General features: G+C 38.3%; 1 long non-coding RNA gene across 2 annotated transcripts; it reads left to right on the top strand.

The window, feature by feature from the left end:
• Positions 1-22,633, top strand: LOC311089248. Of its 2 annotated transcripts, none has more exons than XR_014607656.1 (3): positions 1-101; positions 259-398; positions 22,524-22,633. It is a non-coding gene; the product is annotated as an uncharacterized lncRNA (long non-coding RNA). The 2 variants fall into 2 exon arrangements; XR_014607657.1 differs by lacking the exon at positions 22,524-22,633 and adding an exon at positions 2,372-2,513.
• The last annotated feature ends 5,351 nt before the right edge of the window (positions 22,634-27,984 follow it).

Here is a 27,984-nt window from a genome sequence, read left to right as displayed (position 1 = left end):
CAGATCTGGATACAGCCTGGATCCGGCGGACTGCGGTAAACCTCGGAATAAACAGAGAGACTAATTCTTCTTATGATGTAACGAGTACATCAGGATTTATGGTAAGTGTTCCCGGTTCTGGCTGACCTGATCTATGCAGTCTAACATTGAATTATAAAAGTCTATAATGTGTTATAGTGCTATAATGTGTGTATGCTAGGTCAAAGAGATGTGTTTTTAGTCTAGCTTTGAACTGACAGAGTGTGTCTTGCTTCCCAGACAATGTTAGGAAGACTGTTCCAAAGTTTTGGTGCTAAATAGGACAAGGATCTACCGCCAGCAGTCGATTTTGATATTCTAGGTATTATCAACTGGCCGGAATTTTGAGATCGCAATAGACGTGAAGGACAGCCCTATTGGTGAGTTCTGTTCAAGTCGTGTTCAAGTTTTGTTTAGTCTGTTCAAGTTTTGTTTAGTCTGTTCAAGTTCTGTTTACTTTGGATTCTTTTTTAAATGTTTCCATAAACTGCATTTGGGTTCTCATCTCAACTCGCCGTTCATTTCCATTAGGCTATGCTAGGCCAGATGTCCCCGATTAGAGTGGTCCAGATTCTGACTGGCAGTCTCTCAAACCTAGTGTTTCTCACAGAGAGACAGTCATGTGGGAAAGCTGTTGACTGTTCTGACCTCTGTAAAAACCACAGTGAAAATGCCAAAACGTATTTGAAATACATTTATTTTATGTTAAAGGGGCTGTATGCAACTGTTTCCCCAAAATAAACGTAACAATAGCCTTTTTATTTGACCATGTATGACTCAAACATCTCCTGATGAGCATACTGACACCTTATCAGCTCACAGTGGGTGCACCTATAAGCCTGTATCCTATTTTTCCTATTTTCTGTCGGGTCGGATTTTTCGCGCGCTGTCTGCGGATGTGACGTCAAGCGCGTTCATGTTAAACGTTTCAGATCACTCTGCCACCACCGCTAGTCAGCAAACAAACTTAGTTTCTCAAACAATATATGTATTTGACTGTTCTTACCTCTGTAAACATAATGTTGACTTCTTTGCAGCGGATGACTTGTGAAGTGTGCACGTACGAGAGCGAGCAGAAAGGACGAGCAGTTCCGTTTTTTGGCCACATGTGTCAGTCGCGAGTTTAAATTTCAGAAAAAAGCATATAGCCCCTTTAAGTATACAACAAATACATTAACATATGTGTACTTAATATAAATACCCTGCAATTGAACTTTTGGTATACTAAACTGATGGACTTACAGTAAATTGGAACAACTAATGTGCTGAGGTGCGGAGGTTCAACTCAAGTTCAACAACTTTTTCTTTTGAGGTATTCTGGGTGTGTATATCTACGTCGGTCTCATTTTTGGACAGACATGATTGTTGATTCCAACCTGACTGCCATAAGTTCAACTTCACATCCTGTCTTCCAGCTAAACTCTTGAACTTTGAACCAGAGACTTTTAGGCTATTCTTACCTTCCAAAAAAAGTTTTTTTTAAAAAGTGCTATTATACTTAATTGCTAAATATACTACTATACATACTTACTTAAATACTAACAATTTACTTGATTCTAAAATGAATTTGAAGTGTACTTGTTTTTTGTAATGGTCGGCTCAGCTATGTGACCTGCGATCCTCCTCCACACTTCCCGCTAATCTGAACTCTTTACATCCTTCTAAAGTGAGTGGAAGAAAGTCTTTAAATAAGTGCCAACCGCAGTCACTGGGGAAGCATTTGTGTGGTAATTTCAGTCTCAAAACACAGAAGGCAGGAAGCCGAGAAGAATACATTTTTGTTTGATTTCATCATGTTTACGGAGGCGAACAGACTCTTACTGTATCCATGTGCATATTGAATTATAACTTGTTCTGACAGGTTTTTTTTGTTTAGTCTTTTGGACAGTAAAGCAGCAGGAAATACCTATCTTCATGAATGTCAGAAGGCAGTGTAAAAAAGAGTGCACTTTCATTTGTGTGGATGGATCTGTGCTGATAATCAAAAAATAGATAAAATATGCCTCAGAGTTAATAAAAAAGGCAATCGTGACTTCATTTCTTGTAATTGCAACGTTATACCTAACAATGTGGCTTTATATCTCTCAGTTGCATCTCTCATATTGATGACTTTTATCACACAATGTGTCTCTTTCTCAAATTGCAACTTTATATCATACAATTGCATCTTTGTTTCAAAACTGTGACTGTAAATCTCATATTTGTGACTTGGGCTACCTCATAAATGTGACTATATCTCACAATTTTGGCTTTGTCTCGTAATCATGACTTTAAATCTAACAATGGCAACATTGTTTCTCACAGTGTTCTTTTTTTATCTTTGTCTCACAATTACCTGGTGTATTTTTACCAGGTGGAAACGAGCATCTATCATTAGTGCTGACACTTGAATAAGTCACATCGATTAGAAAGTCCAGGACGTTTCCCTGCTTTTGGCCCGAGACGCTGGAATAGGATTCAGCATCCCTGCGACCCTACATACGACAAGCGGTTTGAAGAACGGATGGATGGATGGATGGATGGATGGATGGATGGATGGATGGATGGACATGGTAAAGTTTTTGTTTGATAACACCTCTGTCTCCATCTGTTGGTCTAGTGAAATCATTACAGTTTCTCTTAACAAACCTCTCAGGATATTAATTTGGCATTCAGAATTTGACTTAATCAGCGTTTTACATTTTAATTGTCAATGTAGATGTGGCATTAGCGACTGCATGATATGTAAGAAAAGATAACAAGTGAATTTGTTCCTTCTTACTGATTTTCACAAGATTTACAGTAGTTAGTCATAAACATTAGACTTTGTGCATATCGATATTGCTGATGATATAAAAGTTCAAGTCAGTGACTGAGACTACAGCAATGAATGAACAGTCTTCTCTTATTAAAAAGCTAAAAATTAGGTTTTCTGTAAAAACTGTTTGTCTTGGATATGAACTGTTCTTTACTCATGCAGTTCATTAGTCATCTTGAATTGGCAAAACGTCTCCTTTATGATCGGGCCAAGATAGTAGTCTTCCAGTAGCTCAAACAGTAGAGCGTTGATACTTGTAACACCAAGGTCATGGGTTTCATTCCCAGGGAAAGCAAGAACAGATAAGAATGTAAATGTGTTCCTTGAAATGCAGTGCAAGTCGCTTTGGATAAAAGCGTCTGCCAAATGCATGAATGAATATATATAGTAACAATGTTTCCATCATGTAATTTCTCCTTCGTTGCTTGGCAGTGGTTCATTAGTTCGCTTGTTGTTCTAGCCAGGTTGTATTCCTCCTCAGTTGTCATCAGTTTTGTCCATGGAATTCATAACAACTTTCTAATGCACTTGTTCTCAAAAGGTTGTACAATCGGCATCATGTGACACTCGACTACCCAGGGATGTACAGAAATGAACCTGTTCTAGCTTGTTTCCATCCACTCGGATCTCAATTTCTTCATCAGTATTCGTCATTACTTTAGTATTGATTGGGACAAGACAGTGACAATGTTTCCATCAGGGTTTCTCAAATCCGGCCCTGTAGAGACGCGTATTGCAGGGTTTTTTGCAACATTTAGAAAAATGCTGAATTGCCTGGAGTGGCTGAATGTGACATTAAATGATTCAGAACAATTCTGAACAACAATTTTACAAAAACAATATTGGTGATAAAGAACTGCGGTGCAATTGCTAATTTACAAATAAAAAAAGGAGTATCTTGTTCCACTGCAAATATGTTTTATCTCTACAGAATAGGCATTTTGAAAGAAAAAAAAACACAATAAATGTACACTACACTTACAGTACATGTTGTAAACCTGACTTGGTGTGCCTTTAAATACAAGTCAACATATCTCCTAAAATATATTTCAAGACCTGTAATCGCATGCCCAACACAAGCAGATGTATACAATATATAGGTTCCTTTCACTGAAAATGTTTTACACATACTACGATATATATTCACAAGAAATGAACAGTACTTTTAAAAATGTTAAAAATGATATCTACTCAAATGAGATGAAGACGTCATATTAGTGAAGCAATCTGATTTATTCTACATGGAGGCCGATGAAGGCCAGACGAACACTTTTTCTTGGTCCAAGTTGTGACTTATGTGTGATGCTGAATTCATGCCAGTAGATGGGAAGTCAAGACAAGTCACATTTATTTATATAACGATAACAGGCATGTATAACAAGAAAGATTTCCAGAAGAAAATTGCATCACAGTCCAACTTAAGTAAGTTCAGTGATGTTTCATTAAAAAAAAAAAAAAAAAAAAAAGTAATTTAGTTACTTTTTTAATATATAAATATATATATATATATATATATATATATATATATATATATATATAGCCGCTCTGGAGTAAACCGTGATGTCATCGTTCAGCTCAGTTCAGTTCTTGTAGAATAGTGTCAATGCAGGCAGATCAATATTATTGTTGAATATTAAATGTTAAATTTAATGTCCCCAATTTTTTGTCAGAAAGGCCACACACCATGTCCACTAACAAACCACATTTTAGAGTTGTGAAATTATTTTTTGGCATTTTGAATTTGTTTGCCATTTGCCTAAACTGATCTGTGGCGAATTATTGTCTGATAGATGAAATGTCAAGATACATGGAGTCTGTCATATCAGACAGTAGGTTACAGACATTATCTTATTGACCTTCACCCCATATTGCCCCAGGACATACAAATTAGAAGAATATTTAAACCATATTTATACATGGCCTTCTGAAATACTCAGTTATTATTAGTCAGTTGCACAATCAAGTGGTCGGATATTTCTAAATAACAGCCGCACATCCCATACATGAATCTTCATGTTAGCTTTGAGACAGTTAAAAAGGAAAGAGTGTTTCAGTATGGTATACAATGGAGTGCATTATTGACCTCGCATTGTGCAGACAGTTTCATTTATATGTCTCATAAATGACTGAGTGAACACAATTACTGCATTGCTGACATATAAGAGTATTTATATAATAAATCTACTTTATCACATTATTGTTTATTTTATTTGAAGAAAGAGTCATTTCAGTTAACTGACTGATGGATCATGTTCTGGGAGACGCTGAAGAGATTTCAGACAGTTGCAGGCTGGAAACAAATTTTTTTTATTACCTTTTTTTTTTATTGAAGTAGGGCAGTACATACAACTGACAGGAAACATAGTGAGACCTTCCCATAGTGTGGGAAAGGGCCACAAGCCATGACTCAACTTGAGACAACTTAAATCAGCCAGAACAACCTAAGACTATCGTCTGTGTCTGCAGTCTGGAGATATCAGAGTCAACATAAACCTGCATCAGAAGACATTTCTCTGAGGGCAGAGCGTGACAAGTTGAGCAATCTCGTCTGCTTTAACAAGGAGACACTGTATAGACATAAAGAGCAGGACGCAGCTGTTACAGTCTGAGAATTCTGGGAATCTGGGACAAAGTTCATCATGGCAGACACCCCGTCTCTTGACGTCTATCAGACAATAATTTGAGCACTAATTCGCAACAGATCAGTTTAGGCTCATGGAAAACAAATTCAAAATGCCTCATTTTTTCCACAACTCTACAATGTGGTCTGTTAGTGCAGTGGTTCTCAATTCCAGTCCTCGTGACCCACTGCTCTGCACATTTTGTATGTCTCCCTTATTTAACACACCTGAACCAGATCATCAGCTCATTAGGAGAGACTCCATGAACTGAACTAAGTGTGTCAGATAAGAGAGACATACAAAATGTGCAGAGCAGTGGGTCACGAGGACTGGAATTGAGAACCACTGTGTTAGTGAACCAGATGTGTGGCCTTTCTTCTGATCTGACAAAGCACAGATATCTTTAGTTGCAGAATTTATGTAGGCATAATAAAATCACTTAATTAACTGCAATGGGAGTTTTGGCATATGCCCCAAACCATGGTTATAATACTGTGGTGGCACCATGTTAAAATAACGCTAGATGGGACTTTGATACACTGAAAAAATAGCTCTTTTTCTGAACATGATTCAATCCTGGACAGTGGTAAAACCCAATAGAATCAATGTACAACTAACTAGAATCAATGGTTTTAGTTGAACTTAATCCAGTGGTTTTCATTTCAATTTAATCATTCAAATAATCCTACATTAATGTGCAAGGACCATCCGTTGGCCCAACGACGGAATCCAACGGCCTGGTTTCAGGAGATATCGTAAAGAGATATCACCCAGAGAGGAGTCTCAATCTTTCTCAATAAACCAATGAATGCAATGAAATTAAGACCATTTTACCAATCGCACTGAGACACTTAAAATGATACCAAACATGAAAAGGAGAAAACAACATATTCACAAGATACATTATATGTGATATATAGACATTCTTAATGAACTTTCAGTGACTTGAGGAGGGAGAGGGGGGATGAGTTGAAGTCAAACAAGGAGACAAGGAGTACCCATAAGTTTGGGCAGGGCAATGTCCTGTGCTCTGTCTTTGCTATCTTCTGTCCAGGGTGCATTTTATGGCTTTATTGCAGGGTGAGCTTTGTTTTAGCAGGAAAATCAGGCCTTAAAAATGCTTCTTGTTAGGCCTGTGAGTTAAACGACAACAAACTAAACATAACTTCAGTGTTGGCAGTCTAGAAGTACCATAGTGGTTGCTTTATTATTAAAGCCATTTGAATTCTTGTTAGCAGATCCTCAACCCAACCACAAGATCAACACTTTGCTCACCCTAAAACCACTAACATAACAGAAACTTTTAAATATCAACATAATAGAACATTAAACATTAACAAGTCTCTTGTTTTTTTTTTTTCATCTTGCCAAAAAATAAGAGCATAAAATAACATTTTGATTCAACATTTACTCTCCCAATTCAGCCCTGTGTAAAGCATAATGGGAACTGGCGAAGGTATAATGCGTGTATGTCTTTTCAGCGCTCCAGTGAAGTTCACTTAATTTATTGGATTTTAGTTTTAGTATTACTTTAGCTCTATGCATAATCTGACTCCAATTTCAAATGATAATCAAATTTAGATCGTGTTTCTGATTAGAAAATAATCATAAATATTGATTATGAATTAATTTAGATCTTTGATTATTCTGGGCATCTCATAATTTCAAATATTCGTTCATTACGGACCTAGTGTCACTTTGAGACGTCACATCACGATCACAAACTAGCCAGTCCTGAAATAGTCTGTAACGAATACGACTTTGGGTAAATGTGAATTAGCTCAAGAATATGGGGAATTCTGGGAATATTAATATTTATGACTCATGGTCATAATTCATAAGTCGCATGTACATTTATTTTATCAATTACCGAGATTACCTTGTTCTGTAACTGGTCTGTCCAACCTTTAATTCGTCCAGCGAGTAAAGGTAAGATCAGTACAGTTAAGAAGAGGTATTCACAAACTTCAAGGAAGTTTATGTCCTGGCCACAGACATAAAACTTTCTGAGTTTATTAATTAAAACTACTCACTGTAGTCTATCGAGCGTGTAGCAAGATCTTTGGTCTCATTGACTTTATAAAAGTGGGCTTTCAAATACAGAGACAGTGAAGAGTATTTATGAATTTTAATAAATGCAAAACTAGAGATTATATGAGCTACGAATATAAACGTACGTAAAAATGCAAACAATATAACAAACATATAACCAAACAATAACATAAGTGATCAGGATGAAATGAAATGAAAGAAAGAAAGAGAAGAGAAGAGGAAATTAGTAATTATTACATACAGAAACCTTTGTTCACGAGACCCCTGGAAACAGCTTTTATCAGCTCAATATATTTGCAGAATTCTGTGCTCTTTCGGGTGAGGCTGAGGCTGAGGCAGGGAGTGGATCTTCTGCTGGGTCTTCCCGGTGCCGCGGGAAGTTTAAAAAGGCTCACTGAATGTAATATTACCGAGAAAGTCAGGTGCGTCTCCCGGGACGGGAGAGGTTGCAAATCTTGGTTGCAAAGACGGCAGGCTTTTACATGACGCGGGCCATGTGTCCCAGAGGCCAAGGCGAGGCCTGTCCAGCTGGAGCAGCGCTGCACGTGGAGAAGGAGGAGGTCAGGGACCGGAGAAGCAAGGAAGTGGGATCAGCGGGATCGATGAGAGAAGAGAGAGAGAGAGGAAACAGGGTCTCTTGCTTTTTAAAGACACTTGTTTACACCCTCCTGTTGGGGACAACATCCAATCAGATCTCCTTATCTGACAGCGGGAACATTTTCTTTGTGTGAAGAAGAAACGCCTACTTTGACTTTGTCATGTGAGAGATGGAATTCGTATTTTCTCTTTCAGAAAAGATAATACCCATAAGAATACATTTCATTGTAATCTCATACATATATGCAATTCCGTGGGATCCCTACGATTAGAATGATACTAGACATGGATATGAACAGAATATGGGAAATACAGATATGCATTTCTAATGTAGGATTCTGAGCATCTTAAGAGTCCATTGATTTCTATGATAGAACATAGAAAATCTCAATCTGCCATGGAAATTATACACACATAAAAATACATATCAAAAACATGGCTATTGGATCGCATGTGTGGAAGTGTATGTTTCAAAGTCCACGAGTGTGTTTGTGTGTGTGTGCGTTGGAATGTCTGCTTTCATGGGTTGTAAAGTTTTATGGTCTGAGGTAGGGTTACCACAAGACACTATTGATGAACTTCTTTCAGTGAACATTTAGAATTCAAACTTATACTCTAGCAAACCACACTTCTATTATAAAGCAAAGCTAATCACACACATACATATCGGAAGGTATACACTCAAGAGCCATATTTCTACATGAAATTGTACTCAAAGGAGGTTTTGTGTGTGTGGGTGTGTGTGTGTGTGTGTGTGTGTGGGTCATGAGGTTGTAAAGTCACAGGGAGTCCATGCTGACATGGGGGTTTTAGAATGGATTGTGCAGAACAGGGTTCCTTTTGTGACTAAAATGTTCCTCTGGGGAACAACAGATTGCAATTTTGACTGTTCATGGTAGACTTAGCAGCACCATGCACAGACCCGTTGTCTGAAAAGACAACGAAGGATGTGTTTGGAGACAAGGATTTACTAATTGGAACAGCATGTGACCGCATGTCCGGCATTGTCGCTACAAGTCAGAGGGTGCAGTGCAAGTATTTTACCCTATGCAGCCGCTCACTGCAGACCCATAGTGTAATTTTTTATAATATTTGCAGCGTACAACATGCTAAGTCAGGGAATAGTCAGAAATCAGAAGGTCTTCCTAAGATGTGCCCCATGGTCCATTCAAAGTGCCTTCGGTTTGATCTATCCTGGACAAAGATTTGCGAAAACACCAGACTACACTTTTAATCTACTAAAATACATGACATCATTTACTCAGAGATGACTCTAAAAGTAAGTAATGTTTTCCTGAGACACACAGTGGTGTGTCAGGGCCTTCCAATGGGAAAACACTGAAACATCACTGTGTGGGGGATGATCCTGGTAAAGGGTTCCAAGACTGCTCTGTCACCTCGCCTTAAATACCCAGACCAGAACAAAAAGGGTTATACAAATATTGTTTAGAGTAGTTTGGGCCAATCCATGTACCCCAGGGGGGAGCACCTGGTTTCAGGAGATATCGTAAAGAGATATCGCCCAGAGAGGAGTCTTAATCTTTCTCAATAAACCAATGAATGCAATGAAATTAAGACCATTTTACCAATCGCACTGAGACACTTAAAATGATACCAAACATGAAAAGGAAAAAACAACATATTCACAAGATACACTATATGTGATATATAGACATTCTTAATGAACTTTCAGTGACTTGAGGAGGGAGAGGGGAGATGAGTTGAAGTCAAACAAGGAGACAAGGAGTACCCATAAGTTTGGGCAGGGCAATGTCCTGTGCTCTGTCTTTGCTATCTTCTGTCCAGGGTACATTTTATGGCTTTATTGAAGGGTGAGCTTTGTTTTAGCAGGAAAATCAGGCCTTAAAAATGCTTCTTGTTAGGCCTGTGAGTTAAACGACAACAAACTAAACATAACTTCAGTGTTGGCAGTCTAGAAGTACCATAGTGGTAGTCTCAGCCTCAGACGTCACGCCCACGGAACGTTGGCTAAACGTCTGATGCATATGGTACACTTAACTGGAAACACTTCAGGAATGTCGAAGTCGTCATCTGATTGGTTGAATTTTATCGGATTTCTGGGGGGTGCGAGTGTCGCGTTTATTTTCGGTCCGCCGGGAAACAAAGCGCAGACGTGTGATTGCGGAAGAAAAACTGTTGTGTTTACATGAGTGACACCGAGCATTTATCAAGATCAGCTAAACGTAGGATTCTCAAAAGTATGCGAGGTTCACGGCATAGACTCTTTAAGAGATGTCCAGGAATTTTGTTTGAGGCACTTAGTGGAGACAAAAAGAGATATTTTAGCCTGTTTGCCGACGGGATTTGGGAAGAGTATTATTTTCCAAGCCTGGCCGACCCTTTGTCAGCATTTAGAAGGATTCCCAGCAGATCCAATTTTACTAGTTGTGTGTCCCCTCCTATCTATCTTGTTTTCTTCTCCTTCTTTGATTGTCTATGCTGACTGACTTGTTGCACGCCGGTCTGTTGTTGTGGGGACATTTCCACGCCCCGAAACGTGACGCTGAACGAAACGAACTGTAATTGGTTGTTTGACATGTCGGTCAAACGGCCTTATGGGCGGGCCTTGGCCAAAGAAAGCTGCTATGAATTCCAGACCTTCAGCCGTCAGTCTGAAGGTCTGGCTACGCGAGACTACCATAGTGGTTGCTTTATTATTAAAGCCATTTGAATTCTTGTTAGCAGATCCTCAACCCAACCACAAGATCAACACTTTGCTCACCCTAAAACCACTAACATAACAGAAACTTTTAAATATCAACATAATAGAACATTAAACATTAACAAGTCTCTTGTTTTTTTTTTTTCATCTTGCCAAAAAATAAGAGCATAAAATAACATTTTGATTCAACATTTACTCTCCCAATTCAGCCCTGTGTAAAGCATAATGGGAACTGGCGAAGGTATAATGCGTGTATGTCTTTTCAGCGCTCCAGTGAAGTTCACTTAATTTATTGGATTTTAGTTTTAGTATTACTTTAGCTCTATGCATAATCTGACTCCAATTTCAAATGATAATCAAATTTAGATCGTGTTTCTGATTAGAAAATAATCATAAATATTGATTATGAATTAATTTAGATCTTTGATTATTCTGGGCATCTCATAATTTCAAATATTCGTTCATTACGGACCTAGTGTCACTTTGAGACGTCACATCACGATCACAAACTAGCCAGTCCTGAAATAGTCAGAGGGTGCAGTGCAAGTATTTTACCCTATGCAGCCGCTCACTGCAGACCCATAGGTGTAATTTTGTATAATATTTGCAGCGTACAACATGCTAAGTCAGGGAATAGTCAGAAATCAGAAGGTCTTCCTAAGATGTGCCCCATGGTCCATTCAAAGTGCCTTCGGTTTGATCTATCCTGGACAAAGATTTGCGAAAACACCAGACTACACTTTTAATCTACTAAAATACATGACATCATTTACTCAGAGATGACTCTAAAAGTAAGTAATGTTTTCCTGAGACACACAGTGGTGTGTCAGGGCCTTCCAATGGGAAAACACTGAAACATCACTGTGTGGGGGATGATCCTGGTAAAGGGTTCCAAGACTGCTCTGTCACCTCGCCTTAAATACCCAGACCAGAACAAAAAGGGTTATACAAATATTGTTTAGAGTAGTTTGGGCCAATCCATGTACCCCAGGGGGGAGCACCTGGTTTCAGGAGATATCGTAAAGAGATATCGCCCAGAGAGGAGTCTTAATCTTTCTCAATAAACCAATGAATGCAATGAAATTAAGACCATTTTACCAATCCCACTGAGACACTTAAAATGATACCAAACATGAAAAGGAAAAAACAACATATTCACAAGATACATTATATGTGATATATAGACATTCTTAATGAACTTTCAGTGACTTGAGGAGGGAGAGGGGAGATGAGTTGAAGTCAAACAAGGAGACAAGGAGTACCCATAAGTTTGGGCAGGGCAATGTCCTGTGCTCTGTCTTTGCTATCTTCTGTCCAGGGTGCATTTTATGGCTTTATTGCAGGGTGAGCTTTGTTTTAGCAGGAAAATCAGGCCTTACAAATGCTTCTTGTTAGGCCTGTGAGTTAAACGACAACAAACTAAACATAACTTCAGTGTTGGCAGTCTAGAAGTACCATAGTGGTTGCTTTATTATTAACGCCATTTGAATTCTTGTTAGCAGATCCTCAACCCAACCACAAGATCAACACTTTGCTCACCCTAAAACCACTAACATAACAGAAACTTTTAAATATCAACATAATAGAACATTAAACATTAACAAGTCTCTTGTTTTTTTTTTTTCATCTTGCCAAAAAATAAGAGCATAAAATAACATTTTGATTCAACATTTACTCTCCCAATTCAGCCCTGTGTAAAGCATAATGGGAACTTTCCGCCTGTTTGATTGAGTTACTTCATTGAAACTAAATTGTATGTTATTTCAAAATGACATCATCAAGTTAAAGAGTAACTGTTTCAAGTCAGTTTAACATGAAGCAATCAGACTTGAACCAGAAACCTGATACAATGAAAATGAATTGTATAAATAAAGTGAACAGCATAAAAAATAAACTCTTTTTTAGTGTACCATGGTAAATATGTAGTACCATGTAGTATAACGTGTTATGCCCATTGAGACATCACATTTAAGAGTCAGTGGATTTTGAATGCATCTTCAACATAAAATGAGTTTCTTTCATAATTTGTTGCATGATTATTGTAGGTAAAAGTGTTTGAAACTGAAACACAGTGTGTTAGAACACCTCTTGGTAACTTATAGGCCCTAGTGCTAAGATGAGGTTCGGTCGATCCCATCATAAGTGATGAATCGAGACGCATTACTTTTGGAATTTAAAGCTGCAGTCCGTAGCTTTTTTGGGTTAAAAATTATCCAAAATATATTTTTGAGCAAGTACATAACCAGCCAGTGTTCAAAACTATCTGCTTGCCTTAGCTCGATTCAAAACGGTAAGCTTGTAATAATGTATTTAATTCCAGTGGTACTGGTGGATTTCCATGTCTTTGTGCCATTACGTCACATCTGTCCACATAAAGAAGAGTCTCGGCTAGTAGGCTATGAGTGTGAGGATGCTGGAGGTGGAGATTTATAGCCTTTTCTCACAGCACTTGATATAGTTAAACTTGTCAATTTGATGGTGGATCCAGAAAGGTTCAAACGACAATCACCAGTGACAACTGGAGATTCACCCGTTGTAAAACGCGAAAGACTTCAGAGAAAAAGAGAGACTGCAACCGGCCCATGCGAAAACAAGGATAAATATCGGAAGGGCATTAAATGTAGTCACGCAATGCTGATGTTGTTAACATTAACAATTTGAGAACAAAGTATAATTTGCACGGTTTGACGTGATATGATAAGCGATTGTTAGATTTAAGTGCGATTTACTGCAATGCTTTTTTCCCCTTAACATTAGTTGGTCAGAACAAAAGTGGATGTTACTTACTTGTTCAGGCGACATTTTCCGGTGGAAATTCTTATGTTGGTCATACTTCCAAAAAGTAGAATCTGTGATTGCGAATGCCAGGATCCACACCACCAGCGCGGTGATTGACAGCCGCACATTCTCCTCAAAACATTGGATTCATCCGCGCTGTGCCGTGCCAAGGCAAAACGCACGTAAAGTTGATAATTGCATAACTGCAATTGCAGATTTCGAACAGAGATGGCGACAAAGAGGAAAAACTGTGGACTGCAGCTTTAAATGCATCTCTGGTCCACATATTTTCTGAGCCTTCAGCCCAAACTGAGATGTTCAACAATAGAGATCCAATGCTTTTATATTTCTTTAATTTTGTTTATTTTGGAAGTGAAAAGGCTGTAAGCTGTGCTTTGCAGCAAAAGAATTGTACACTGTTTGTGATTAAATTGACCAAGACACATTTTAATGTATGGGGTGTAAAATCAGTGAGTGGATTACATGTGACTTACAAGCCAAGCAAAATGCATTTACATGAGATTTTAAAGTAGAGTTTTTATGTCAAAATGTAAACGGACATGAATAAATAAAAAAGCCCCCCAGAATGGCAGCAAATAAGTGTATATGCAGAGCCAATTAAGCAAAAAATAGCAAAAAATGTAGGCAGTTACTGTCAGTTAAACCTGAAACCTGAAAAAAGAACAGAGCCAAAGGTATTTACAGTACATGACCTTACATGCTGTCGCATTATTGGCTTTTTTGGCATTATTGGTGCAAGATCAAGCGTGTAAGATTAAGTTGTGCTTTTATGCCATTTTTTGGCACAGATTGGCTACAGAAAAAAGAGATGATAGGTTTCATGCCAATTTAAAAATATAAAAGTTCACAGTAGTATTGGTTAGGGGTGTAACGATATTCGAACCGAACCGAAAAACCGCGATACAACAGCCACGGTTCGAACCGCGATACTCTCATGTCGAACCGAACGCGCCCCGCCCCCTGCTGCCCCGGCCCAACTCTCACATCACTTTGTCACAAAACTATTTTTTTCTTCCTTGACATTTGATTAAATAGTTATTAATGAGTACACTTTTAACAACTAATAAGAGCTGTAGTTTTACTAAATATTATTTACTAAATAAAATGCATGTCACGTGATTTGGGTGATCGATCACGCTCGGGAGTTTACATACGCACTTCAGGATGGCAACTCCGCGGCATATTGAGATTGAAGACCCTCCGGTCACAACCACTGACTGATACAACAGCAGCAGTGCTGATCACGACACTTGAGAATGATCACCGACACCGTCATCATCCAATATGATGACATATCACAGCTTTTTTTAATCATCGTTTTGAGACAAATCATTGTTTGATTTGCGAACATAATCCTCTGCCGTCTGGTCGCTTCCGCTTCAAGCCGGACTCGTCTCGCGCTAACGGTAATTCTCACTGTCCACGTTTTGATTTCGGCAAATCAATTTTGCCGAATGCAAACAACGTGATTATTGTTCATGAGTCCAACATCCAGCCACGCAAGAAAACATGAAATCTACCTGAGGGAATAATATGCTCGCAAAATATTTCTGATTATTATTAATGTTTAAAACTGTTTTGTTTTTTCCCCCAGGATTCTTTGAAGAATGTAAAGATCATAATAGATTTATTTGAAATAGAAAGCTTGTGTAACACTATAATTTACTGTCACTTTTGATTAGCCTAATGCATCCTTGCTGAATAAAAGTAGGCAATTACTTTCTTTAATTTCTTTCCCAAAAAAAATTCTCTTACTAACCTCAAACTTTTGAACTGTAGGCCTATGTATAATGTTAAAAAAGCTTTCTATTTCAGATAAATGCTGTTATTTTGAATGGTGGTTTGTTTGTAATGTGACATTTTGTTTGTATGACATTAAAATTATTTTTAGAATTAAATTGTACATAAATAGGTTAAGCAATACAAATGTGTTTGTCTGATAACCTTTTAAACATATACTTAACTACAGTTTGCAGACACTGAAATTATGTACATTGTGCGATACAGTACAAATATTTTGAGTGTCCCTCGTTTTCCTATAAAGAATCACGATTGTCCCGCATTTTCCTTTTCTGAAGTTGGCAACCCTACTCAGGTGTGCAGTTTATTTCTGACTAGTCAGTGGAGGCATTTATTTCATTTTAGTTAACTCAGGTGTGCTAACTGCTCTAAAGAAAACGTGAAGCCACTGTATAAAGTTAAGTTAATAAAGTTAAAGTTAATAAGTTAGATTATTGTTGTTGTTGTTGTTTTTATTAAGTTAAAAGTGAATCTAGTGTTATTATTGCTGGTGCCCTGCCATGAACCCTGCCCCCACAGCAAACAGAACCGAACCGAACCGAACCGTGGCTCCAAAACCGTGATATGAACCGAACCGTGGCATTGGTGTATCGTTACACCCCTAGTATTGGTGCCTTCATGTAACCTAAACTAATTAATAATTTATAATCAGTAACTCAGTGAACCATATAATTGAACTACTGAATGGATATTGTTTAGTATAAATATGGACAGATATGCAAGTCACTGGCCAGTATCAATTTCTGATCCCTTTTTCCATTCGTTTCCCCTCAAATTCCTGTAGCAAAAAAAATCAAGATAAAAAAAATATTTTATTTTCTGTTCCTGGAAGCCTGAAATATTTTTAAATCAATATTTATAGTTCAGAGAAGCTACATCTAAACCACATTCAGGAAACATTGGCTTAAATTCCTGTGTGCCCCCAGATCCTACTGGACCACCTGATACTGTCGGCATTTACACTTACTGTACAAAGCTGTACTCACACAGGACTATGCATTGTGTAAAAGCTGTTATAATAAAAACACACAAATTTCAAACACAAAAATAAACTAGGCAAGGCAAGTTTATTTATATAGCACATTTCATACACAATGGCAATTCAAAGTGCTTTACATAGAAGAAATTAAAATAATAAAAAGAAATAAGAATAATTAAAACGGTTTAGAAAAATAAAATACAGTACAGTACAAACAGTCGGACGAACAGCGGCACAGTGCTCAATCAGTAAATGCACGGCTAAACAGATGTGTTTTGAGTCTGGATTTGAATGTGACTACTGTAGGAGCACATCTGATCTCCTCTGGAAGCTGGTATCAGCTGTGGCTGGCATAATAGCTAAAAACGGACTCGCCATGCTTAGAGTGAACCCTTGGTATTTCTAGCTGATATGATCTTAGTGATCTGAGTGATCTGTTGGGTTTATATTCAGTGAGCATATCTGCAATATATTGAGGTCCTAGGCCATTGAATGATTTATATACCAGTAATAATACTTTAAAATCAATCCTAAATCTAACTGGGAGCCAGTAAAGACCTGAGGACTGGTGTGATATGTTCATATTTTCTGGTTCCGCTCAGAATCCTGGCGGCAGCGTTCTGTATGAGCTGACACTGTCTTATGGTCTTTTTGGGAAGGCCAGTGAGGAGTCCATTACAATAATCCACCCTGCTGGTGATGAAAGCATGCACAAGTTTCTTTAAGTCTTGTCTGGAAACAAAGCATCTAATTCTTGCAATATTTTTCAGATGATAGTATGCTGATTTAGTTATTGCTTTGACATGACTACTGAAACTAAGGTCTGACTCAAGTGTCACACCAAGATTCCTGACTTGATGTTTAGTTGTTTGACCCCTAGAGTGAAGGTATGCGTTCACCTTGAGAACTTCATCTGTTTCCAAACGCAATGACTTCAGTTTTGTCTTTGTTTAACTGAAGAAAGTTTTGACACATCCAACTGTTGACTTCGTCAATGCATTGGCACAGGGAATCATTGGGGCTGTAGTCATTAGGCGATAGGGCTAAGTAGAGCTGTGTGTCGTCTGCATAGCTGTGGTAAGCAATTTGGTTCTTTCTCATTATTTGGCTCATTGGGAGCATATACAGGTTGAACAGAAGTGGCGCAAGAATCGAGCCTTGAGGGACTCCGCATGTCATGGATGTCCACTCAGACTTATGGTCTCCTATACTCACATAATAACCTCTCCCATCTAAGTATGACCTGAACCATTTTAGGACTACCCCAGAAAGCCCCACCCAGTTTTCCAGCCTGTCAAGAAGTATGTTATGATCGACAGTGTCAAATGCAGCACTGAGGTCGAGTAGTACCAGCACTGATAATTTGCCTGAATCAGTATTTAAGCGAATATCGTTTATTATCTTTATGAGCGCTGTCTCTGTGCTGTGGTGCGGTCGGAAACCAGATTGAAAATTGTCAAAGGATCCATTCAAGCTCAGGAATTTGTTCAGCTGATTGAAGACAACTTTTTCAATGATCTTGCCTATGAAAGGAAGATTTGAGATCGGTCTATATTTGCATAATATGGTCTTATCCAGATTGCTCTTTTTCAGGAGGGGCTTGACAACTGCAGTTTTAAGGGAGTTTGGAAAACTCCCAGAGAGAAGTGAGGCATTTACCACCTCTAGAAGATCTGCTTCTAAACTGTTTAACACACTTTTGAAAAAAGATGTGGGAAGTGTGTCAAGAGCACAGGTTGATGTTTTAAGGTGCTGTACGGTTTCTTCCAAAATTTTGCCATCAATTTCTTTGAAATCAGACATAGTAACTACTTTCTCAGGTGGTCTGATCTGTCTGACCTCAGTGCAACTCAAGGATGTGCTGATCACCTTTCTGATATTATTGATTTTCTCAGAGAAGAAAGAAGCAAACTCACTGCACTTCTGAGAGCATTTCACTGGGAATCTGGCTTGGGGAGTTTGTCAGTCTCTCTACAGTAGCAAAAAGAATGCGTGTGTTTAAATTGCTGTTTATAATATTTGAGAAGAAAGTCTGTCTAGCTTTGCCTAGTTCCATATTGAAAGCATGAAGGCTGTCTTTGTAGATGTTATAATGGACTACAAGTTTTGTCTTCCGCCACATGCGCTCTGCTTTTCTGCATTGTCTTTTCATATTTTGCACTGCTGTTGAGTTTCTCCAAGGTGCTTTTTGTCTGCCACTCTTCTTCCTGACTTTCACAGGAGCAATATCATCAATTACACTTTTAACTTTTGAGTTAAAAGAATCAAGGAGAAAATCAACAGAGTCTGCAGATATGCTTGGTGTTAAGGATATAGCCTTCATAAATAGTACACTAGTGTTCTCATTTAAGCATCTCTTCTTGACAGACACAGATCTAGCTTCAGTGGCAGGAGAGATCAATATATCAAAGAAAATACAGAAATGATCAGACAGTGCTACATCCTTAATAACAATCAGTGAAATGTTTAGACCCTTACTGATAAGTAAATCTAGAGTGTGTCTGCGATTGTGTGTGGGTCCATGTACATGCTGAGTCAGATCAAAAGTTTTTAAAACAGTATTGATTTCTTTTGCCATATTGTTTTGGATCTATGTGGATGTTAAAATCTCCAGCAATGGCAAAACAGTCAAACTCTGAGGTAATTGTTGATAACAGTTCTGTAAAGTCCTCAGCAAAGGCTGGAGAGTATTTTAGAGGCCTGTAAATGATGATAAGTAAAATGCGTGGAGCACCTTTTAACACAATACCCAGATATTTGAAAGAAGGGTAATTCCCAAGTGATATTTGCTTACATTGATAGATATCTTTAAAAAGAGCAGCTAGACCCCCACCTCTCTTAACAGCTCTGCAGACACTCATAAAAGTAAAGTTAGGACGGGCTGCTTCATTGAGGATTGTTGCACTGCAGCTGTCTTCTAGCCAGGTTTCATTTAGAAGCATAAAATCCAGGTTGTTTTTGGTTAAGTCGTTGACTAGAAGTGATTTTATTTTTAAGTGAGCGGATGTTTAAAAGTGCTAACTTAACAGTCTTTCTTTTTGTCTCCACACCAATCTTACTTTGACGTGTAATAGGCACCAGATTAGTTTGGTATTCTGTACGGCTATTGAAGGCCTTAGACTTTCTATCTTGTAATAGAACAGGAATAGAGAAAGATACAGGCACACTGGGTTCCCGCTTGTTCTGTAAACATTTGAGAAAGTTACTGTTATCATAGCGGGGACCCGACACATATCACTGAGAGCTGGTATCAGTTGTTTTTGGTTCACCTCGAGCAGATGGAGGAGGGTGTGGGCCCTGGCGTTGTGGCAGAGGCCGAAGAGCTCTCACAGGAGGGGGAGGGCGAGCTGGGCCCGCAGGCTTTGGTGGTAGCGGTGCCTGTCGTTTTTTGGTTGGTATCTGGGGGTTTGCAGCAAAAGAGTGGGATAGTTTGGTTCCAGCATACACCAGTTCTTCCATTTTCTGTGAGAAGCACAGAAGTGGCGATGCTGAAGAGAGGGAAAAAGTGTCTGGTGAAAGGGGCTGTTGCTCTGGTGTTATCGGAGGCTGTGATATGCTGTCCTGGCTTCCCTGGCTGTTTTCCAGGAAGTCGTCCTTGGGTGCTGAATCTTCGAGCAGTTCTGATATGTCTCTCTGTGGTGAGCTCTGTGGGCAGGGTTCAGCTGAGATTGAGTCCGTGAGCAGAGGTTGTTGTGGCGGAGTGGTGATATCATTGTCCTTGTGTGATATGTCAACCGCATGTCCATTTTGCTGCTGAAGTGAAGTCCCGTGGTCATTCATACTGTGTCCAGATGTGTGTGTGCCGTTCAGATTGAGTGGATTGGCACACACTGCAGAAGGATGATTGAGGGAGAAGTAGATATTGTCCTTTAACACTCTTGAACCAAGTTTGTTTGGGTGATGGCCATCCCGATGAAAAAGTTGTCTCTGACTCCAGAAAAGATTGAAATTGTCAATGAAGTTTACTCCTTTTATGTTGCAGGTTTTTTGCAGTCATGTATTTAGCCCAAGCAACCGTGAAAACCTGTTTGTTCCTCTTGCTGGGAGTGGTCCACTGATGAATGTTTGAACTTTCAGTCTTTTAACTGTTTCAAAAAGTTAATTGAAATCCTTCTTAAGAAGATCTGACTGCTCTTTATGAATATCATTCTTCCCCACATGAATGATGAGTCGATTTGCAGTCTTATGTTTCATCAGAATGTTCTGAAGTTCCGTGTTTATATCAGAAGTTGTTGCTTGTGGAAGGCAGCACGAAGTTGTATCCCTGCCGCTAATGTTTCTGATTATGGAGTCCCCCACTATCAGAGTCCTGGGCTCGGCTGCGCTCTGAGCTGAGTGCCGCTGTCTGCTCGACCTTGAGCGCCAGTTAGCATCAGTGTTAGCTACTGGCCCATTCAGTCTGTTTTCGATCACATTCATCACGTTTGGGGATTCCTCATTTACATTCATTAGTACTTCAAATCTGTTCTCAAGATGTATAGGCCGTGGTAGGAGACCAGTGTTTGCAATCCTTGTCAGAGCTGTATCTGGGGTAGAGGATGCTACTGCGGCAATATGTGATGCTCGTGACAATCTGATGTCTCGAGTGCCTTTGGGTCTCGCTCCCTGTTTGTGCCATCGATTTGTAAGTCGATCGGCTTGTTTCTCTACCTGTCGAGGAGCACTAGTTTCATGGGACTCACCGGTATGCTGAGGGTGTCCATGACGAAGCTCTGTTGTGTGCTCCGTCTGGTTTGGTGGTCCCGTAAGTAACTTTGTTTCAAGAACTGCAATCCTTTGTAAAAGTCTGTGGCAGTTAGTGCAGCAAGTAGATTCTTGAACCAGAAGAGGCATTTTCTCTTATCCTTGAGGCAGTTGTGTTTTCCTTTCCCGGAATGTAAGCTGGTCGGGTAAAAGAATTCTGTGTTTTTGTAGTAATCCAAACTTTGTCGTATGAGCACTGTGCTGATTTGCTGAAGTTAAAATTAGGTGATAAAAGGAAATAAAATATAAAAATATAGGAGATAAAATGTAAAAGCGATAGAGCAAAGCGCGGAGCAGTAAGCAAGGGTGTCCGAACAGTAGCTGAGCAGGAAGTCAGTCCTAAACTAAATTAGTCAAATCCTATTAAGTTTGTAAAAAATAGCTGTAAGTTATGAGATAATGTTATATACCTTAAGTAGAGATGCACCGATTGATCGGCTGGTGACCGGAATTGGCCGATTTTCACGTGATCGGCCGTGACCGGCGACCGGCCGGTCAGTCTGACAAATGCCAATTTTATGCTGGTCAAATGCACTCGGGCGCCGCATGATTAACATCGCGCAACATCAGCATCACACGTGCACATGGTACACACACGTAGAAAACCTCGTGAATTACGTCCGTTCAGACCGCAAGCGCGTATTTTTTTTCGGCGTGCATGTTAATCAATGAGTGCATTCACAACGGGAGCAGGAGCAGCGCGTGAGCGTCAAGCAGGAGCGTCGCGAGCAGTGAAGCGCGTGTTTCGGCGCCGAGTCCATTTGCTGCACTGCTCACGCTCAATTAAAGGGAAAGCACACTTTTGATGGACAAAATAGCCTAAATAGGGTTTCACCAAAAAAGTGCCCAAAATGCACAGACTTTGCGTGTTTTAACAAGAACTAGAGTAGGCTATGTCAGAAAAGAAAACGAAGACTAATATTTATAGAAAATGTACCCATTTAAACTTGTTTTATTATTCAGTTTGTACAAGTGATTGCAATAGGCCTGTGTGTGTGTGCTTTGAGAAATATCTTTATACTGCAAGGCTATATTATTTTATTTTTTATTTATATATTATTTTATTGCCATTCCCTGTTTTCATACAGACAGTTTGTTAAATACATATATAAAAAAATATTGGATATTGAATGTGAAAAGGAAATGGTTCTTCCATAACACTGCACTTTAGATGTGTGTGAACTATGCAAATTGTAAAATGTTCTATTACAGAAAAGATATAAAATAAATATTTGTGTGTGCTGTAAAGTGGTTAGAAAAAATGAAATCGGAATCGGCTAAAATCGGTATCGGCAGGTCAAACTTAATGAAAAATCGGAAATCGGAATCGGCCCAGAAAATTGTAATCGGTGCATCTCTAACCTTAAGGAAATAGTCACTGACATAAGAAACCAAGTAAATACATGTTTACGTTTTGTTTTTATTTACGATAAGATCAGTGTTGTGGCTTCTTCATCACTGACGGAGTACCATGACTAGAAGGAAATGATGAACTTGGGCCAGCATATAGCCATGAAGCAACAGGTTGTTGATAGCAGGTCCGGTATGTATGTGCTCACCCCTCATGTTCTGACGACATTGACTTTATTTTCTTTATGTTTGGGGTACTAGACCCCAATACTGTACTTGTAAAGCTAATAATGCTAATATTCTCTTTAAATTCTTCTAAGTACTCAGAGGCAGAGGTGGGTAGAGTAACCAAAATCTGTAATAAGAAATAATTATTCAAGTAGAAGTAAAAGTAATAACTACTTAGGTAGGAGTAAAAAAAAGTATCCAATGAAAAGTTACTAGTTACTTTGGATCTGATTCAGAACAAGCAAGATGATGATGATGATGATTTTACAATAGGGATGTTTTCTCTCCATTATGTCCAAGCGTGAAAGATGGCTTGTCAAATCGTACAGTACTTTTTAAAATAAACAAACTAAAATGCCACCTCTTTGTTAGTAGATAATCTGACAAGATAAAACTGTCTGATGCACATTCTTCTTTAAGTACACCAATCAGAAGAGCTTTGCTTGTAAAGTCATGATAGCAACCTAATACTGTTTATGTTTTGTTAAGGGCCTGAACATGAGAGTATGGGTAGATCAACGACAGAACAACATTGCAGACGTCAAAACTATCTATGATGGTCTGATGAACAGCTGTGGTTTGGCCTGCTGAAGTTTTTTGAACAATAATTTAATGGTATGCAACCCATGAATTTACACACACCCAAAAACCCACTACACCGTTTCAGGAATCAGCCAACCCACATACTGGAATAATGTTCCCATATTTTCTGCAAGATTTCAAACATCTGAATCAGACACCTTGTAACACAGGAATGCCTTCTTGCCAGACTTTTTGTTGATGACATCAGTGTTATGTACATGGCGGGTTCTTGAGTTGTTGAAGTGAAATTAATTTGGCACATTTGAAAAATGTAGACTATTTTTCCAGTTAATCTATTGTGAATCTAAAGAGTTGTGAATAACAAACGTTTTAGGATGGAAACGTTAGAGCCAGATTTGGGCAGAGAGATTTTTCTGATTGTTCCCAGTGCAGCGTTGGACATTCCCAGACATTAATAAACACCCACATACACACCCACCCTGGATGATGCCAGAAATGTTTGGAATTTGTTTTTAAATGGAAAACAAGAAAAGGGAAGGAATCAAAGGAATGTTTATGCACCTTATTTTGCAGAGAGGAAGTGAGCTATTTTGTCTGAGAATATGTGAGACTTCCAATTCATTAGTCGATATAGGTAATTAACTAGAATGAAGTGCAGTAGATAAGAGTGAGAGAGTGCTTTGATGAGTCCAGTAGGCAAATTGCAGGTGTTCAACAGATCTCCCAATTGGAAATGACAGTTCTTTACACACTATACACACTATGCACACTATACACATACATTACATCTGTAAAAAAACAAAACAATGTGAGGCTAATGGTACAAAACCACTGTCCAGGACAATCTGAAACAGCCTTTTACACATGTTTCAACTGTACTGCACTCGTTTTTTAGAACTTTCTCCTTTTACACAGTGAATAGTCCATTGTGAGTAAAGCTTTATACAGTAAGTTACTGTGTAAATGCAGACAGTCTCTGGTGGTCAGGTAGGATTTGGTGGCACAAAAGATTTCCTGAATGTGGGTTAGATGTGGTTTCTATTCACTATAAGTGTTGATTTAAAAATATTTTGAGCTTCTTTTTTCCGGGAACAGAAAATGAAATACTTTGGGGCTTTATTTTATTTTATTTGTTTTGCTAAGTTGGGGGCCTTAAGCACATAAATAGGTATTTTCGCACACAATGATCTGAGCTACATTTGTGTCAAATTTGGCACTTTTAGATGAATTTGCGCGAAAATGTGCTTAAGGCCCACAACTAACAGGAAATCAAGGGAAAGGGAAAAGGGAAAAGAAATTTATACTGGCTAGCACCTTGCATATCTGCCCATATCAGAAGTTTAACCACTAACCACTCCACACCACTTCTTGGCCGGTGTCCATAGAGGCCAGTCTAGTGCAGTGTCCACTGTAGTGTCTGCCTTTAAAAGTTGGTACCAGCCTTACTCAGATTATTCAGAATGGCTTTGCTGGTGATCCTTGGAGATTACGAGTATTGCCAGCGCAGGGGACACTTTTGGTGTCCTACCACGTCCTTTTAGATTTTTTACAGTGTAAAACTCCTTGAACTTTCTAATAATTCTTTGCACAGTGGGCACTGGTATTTGAAAATATTTGGAAATACCTTTGTATCCTTTCCCTTTCTTGTGAGCATCCACAATGTGCAACCGGTGGTCCTCAAGCTCCTTGGTTTTAACCATGATTTGCAACTAACCAGAAGCTGACTAGCAAACAGGTGTATCAGCTGTTCTGAATTTATAGTTTATAGACCACTTCTATAATAAACTACAATGCTCTAGAACAGGGGTGTCCAAACTCAGTCCTGGAGGGCCACTGTCCTGCAGAGTTTAGCTCCAACCCCAATTAAACACACCTGAACCAGATAATCAGACCTTGATTATCTGGTTCAGGTGTGTTTAATTGGGGTTGGAGCTAAACTCTGCAGGACAGTGGCCCTCCAGGACTGAGTTTGGACACCCCTGCTCTAGAACATGCTAGAAATTACCAGGAGCATTTATAATGGTGCAGCAGATTGCATTTTACTGAGAATTTTGCGATAAGATCTGGGATATTAATCATTTTGGACATTGTGTCAAAATGTAAAAAAATAAAAATAAAAATAAATAAATATATAAATATATAAATATATATATATATATATATATATAATTTTTTTTTTTTTTTTTTTTTTTTTCTTCATTAATAGCTCTAACACAGTGTCTTACAGTCTTTTCCCACTTTCTTGTGATATTTCCAGTCAGAAGATACATTCGCAAAAACAAAAAATAACTTTGGGTATGAATAATTTGAACTTAATGTAACCCTGGTTCACTGAGAGGTGAAACTCCAGGACTGAGTTTGGACACCCCTGCTCTAGAGCATGCTAGAAATTACCAGGAGCATCTATAATGGTGCAGCAGATTGCATTTTACTGAGAATTTTGCGGTAAGATCTGGGATATTAATCATTTTGGACATTGTGTCAAAATGTAAAAAAAAAAAATATATATATATATATTTTATATATATATATATATAAAAATTTTTTTTTTTTTTTTTTTTTTTTTCATTAATAGCTCTAACACAGTGTCTTACAGTCTTTTCCCACTTTCTTGTGATATTTCCAGTCAGAAGATACATTCGCAAAAATAACTTTGGGTATGAATAATTTGAACTTAATGTAACCCTGGTTCACTGAGAGGTGAACGAGAGGTTTCAATTTGTGCAACCTAATTCATGTCTAGAAGAAAAATTTAGGATGATAAATAGATCTCACTTTTTATTTAATTTTATTCTCTGGGTATTTATATTATACTAAGTTTCACTTACAGTGGTGGTCAGAATTAATGGCACCCCTGGTAAATATGATAAAAAATGGCTGTAAAAAAAAAAAAAAATCTGCATTGCTTATCCTTTTGATCTTTCATTCAAAAAAATTAGCAAAAATCTAACCTTTCATTGAAGTAAAAGAATTGAGAGTGGGGGGTAAATCACATTATGTAATAAATGTTTTTCTCCGAAACACGTCGGACACAATTATTGATACCCCTAGAATTTTTTACGAGTAAAATATCTCTGAAGTATATTCCCATTAATATTTACCTTTATTTAGCACACCAGGGTGACTAGGAACATGAGATTGTCCAGCTATGACTTCTTGTTTCACAGGAGTTTAAATATGACGAATACACAAAGGCCAAATTTCTTTAATCATCCATCACAATGTGTAAAACCAAAGAATATAGTTCTGATGTGCAGCAAAAGATTGTTGAGCTTCACAAAATAGAAAGTGGCTGGAAGAAAATAGCTAAAGAATTGAAAATCCCCATTTTAACCATCAGGGCAATAATTAAGAAGTTATAATCGACTAAAGATGTTACAAATCTGCCAGGAAGAGGACGTGTGTCTATATTATCTTAATGGACGGTGAGGAGGAAAGTTTGAGTGGCCAAAGACTCTCCAAGGATCACAGATGGAGAATTGCAGAAATTCTTGAGTCTTGGGGTCAGAGAGGCTAAAAAAATATTCCTCCTCGCTCCTCCAAGAACAAACTCCAGCATATTCCGTTGTCAGACACGACTGGAACTTGAAAAAGGACCGCATTCTGTGGTCAGATGAAACAAAAAAACTGACTTTTTGGCAGCAAACCCAGCAGATGTGTTCGGTGCAAACAGGGATAAAGAGTACCCCATGCCTACGGTTAAATACACTGCTGGATCTTCAAAAGAGACCGGATTCTGTGGTCAGATAAAACGAACAAACATCAAAATCAACACAAAAGTGGGTAACTGAGCACAAAATGAAGCTTCTGCCATGACCGTCCCAGTCCCCTAAACTGAACCCTATAGAAAATGAGTGGTGAACTGAAGAGAAGAAGCACCAACATGAACTTGTGAATCTGAAGGATCTGGAGAGATTCTGAATGGAGGAATGGTCTCTGATCCCTTGTCAGTTATTCTCCAAACTCATCAGGCATTATAGGAGAAGACTCAGAGCTGTTATCTTGGCAAAAGGAGGTTGCAAAAAGTATTTAATAACAGGGAGCCAATAATTATGGCCAGCGTGTTTTGGAGAAAAGCATTTTTTTTATAATGTGATTTTCCCTCCCACTTTCAATTCTTTTACTTCAATGAAAGGTTAGATTTTTGCGAATTTTTGGAATGAAAGATCAAAAGGATAAACAATGCAGAATTATTTTTTTTACAGCCATTTTTGATCATATTTACCAGGGGTGCCATTAATTCTGACCACCACTGTATGTATCCCTTTCAAGTGTGTTTTGGAAAATTTGTTGATATACATCAGTGCATCTCTCACTTAATGTGTGCAATCTCACAGTTTGAAGCATCTGTCATAGGAAAACCACACATGCTGTCATGTGTAATATTTAAGAGAAGAGTATGAGACACTGATGAGTCATCGATGTACTGTAGGTGTAAGAAAATTTCACATCCTGTGTCATTGACTTGAAGAACATTTTAAACCCAGAAGATGAAAATAGTGCAAAACATTTGCCAGTTTTCTCCTACACTCATACCTCTGTTAAAATCTCAGACAATTTCAAACATTTGACATCACTGTAGACTTGGAAAAATTAAAAAATTATTTTTATTAATTTAATTTAATTATTACTCCGTTTCCTAAGGCTACGCAACCTATTTAAAACCATTTACAATCATAATATAGCATAGTGGTATCATGAAATCACAAAGACTGTGATTCAGTTAAAAATATGCGCTGTTTTTTTTTTTCTCTTCTTCACTGGAGAAGCACTA

Source organism: Abramis brama (genome assembly GCF_963993115.1).
Source record: "Abramis brama genome assembly, chromosome: 9".
Classification (NCBI taxonomy): domain Eukaryota; kingdom Metazoa; phylum Chordata; class Actinopteri; order Cypriniformes; family Leuciscidae; genus Abramis; species Abramis brama.
Note: the sequence above shows the minus strand (reverse complement) of the source record. Positions and strands in the feature narration are given on the sequence as shown.